The 1,301-nt window shown below is 29.6% G+C and overlaps 1 protein-coding gene across 7 annotated transcripts in view; it reads left to right on the top strand.

Annotated features, from left to right (window-relative positions):
- Positions 1 to 1,301, top strand: part of LOC106872895 (protocadherin beta-15) — a 178,625-nt gene that overhangs the window by 12,941 nt on the left and 164,383 nt on the right. The window lies entirely within an intron of this gene.

Below are 1,301 nucleotides of genomic sequence, written 5' to 3'. Positions count from 1 at the left end.
AGCGTCTTTCATTTTTTTTTTTTTTAGCATTTGATTTAATATCTTTTGGTATATTTATGTATGTTCATATATTGCAGTTTGCAAACGACATTAAAGGTCTTTTCTTCCTCACCTCCTTTCCCTAAATATATATATATATATATATATATATATACATACATATACATATAATATATACACACATACACACATACATGCACACACACACACATATATGCACATGCAGATTTCTCCCTCTTCTTGTATAATTCAATAGTATTGACAAAAGGGAAGACAATTTAAAAAAAAATATATGAATATATAAGAAATTATATGTTTTTTTTTATTTTCATTTTTATCTGTTATTACGTTTTTTTTTTTCTGCTTTCTCTGAATTTGGACTCACAACCTTGACATCAGATGCTTTGCAATTAGAATCAGAATTAATTTGTTTTTGCGTTTATGAAAATGGATAGAGAAACCAACTAGCTGTAGATTGTAAATCCTCAAATATCCTCATCCTCTCTCTCTCTCTTCAATATCTTGGCATGTTTTCAATAAAAATGTGTTGTTCTCTGATGCGACCTGCTGACTGGGCAGGATTGGTGTGCCAGTGCTTCATAGATCTGATGCTTTTCCAGCTATCGTATTCAACTGAATTGATTTTCGTCAATGTCTTTACCCCTTAACAAGGGAATAATGAGGTTCACACATACTTGCTTTAGTAATAATATGTTGCTCAATGTGAAGTGCAGTGACTTAGGGAGAACTCCTGCTTCTGGCTAGATTTGCTGGCAGCAGTTTTCTTGTAATCTGTGTCAAATTTGCTTCATGTAGCCAAGATAATTTTTATGATTGGGTTCAGCGAAATTTTTAGAAATTCTTCCTATTTTTTTAAAATTTCTATATCTGATTTCTATTCAAGTCATAATTACGTAGCCTTGTGAGCAGAACTAAATATATTTCAATACATATGCATATACGCATATATATATATACTTATATATAATCTTTTATGATGATGATGATGATGCTGAGGATGATGTATGTGTGTGTGTGTGTGTGTGTATTTAAATCTCCATAGATTTTTATAATTGATTCATATATCAATGTTGGGATATGAGCATGTTTGCGTGTAAGTGTGTGTGTTTGTGTGTGCATGTATGTAGGTGCGCATGTGTGTGTGTGTGTGTGTGTGTGTGTGTATATATATATGATATGCATATATATAATTACATAGTGTTATTTATGTATGTTTGTATGTATATATATATATATATATATATATATATATATATATATATATATATATATATATATAT

Source organism: Octopus bimaculoides, chromosome 14, assembly GCF_001194135.2.
Source record: "Octopus bimaculoides isolate UCB-OBI-ISO-001 chromosome 14, ASM119413v2, whole genome shotgun sequence".
NCBI classification, from domain to species: Eukaryota; Metazoa; Mollusca; class Cephalopoda; order Octopoda; family Octopodidae; genus Octopus; species Octopus bimaculoides.
Note: the sequence above shows the minus strand (reverse complement) of the source record. Positions and strands in the feature narration are given on the sequence as shown.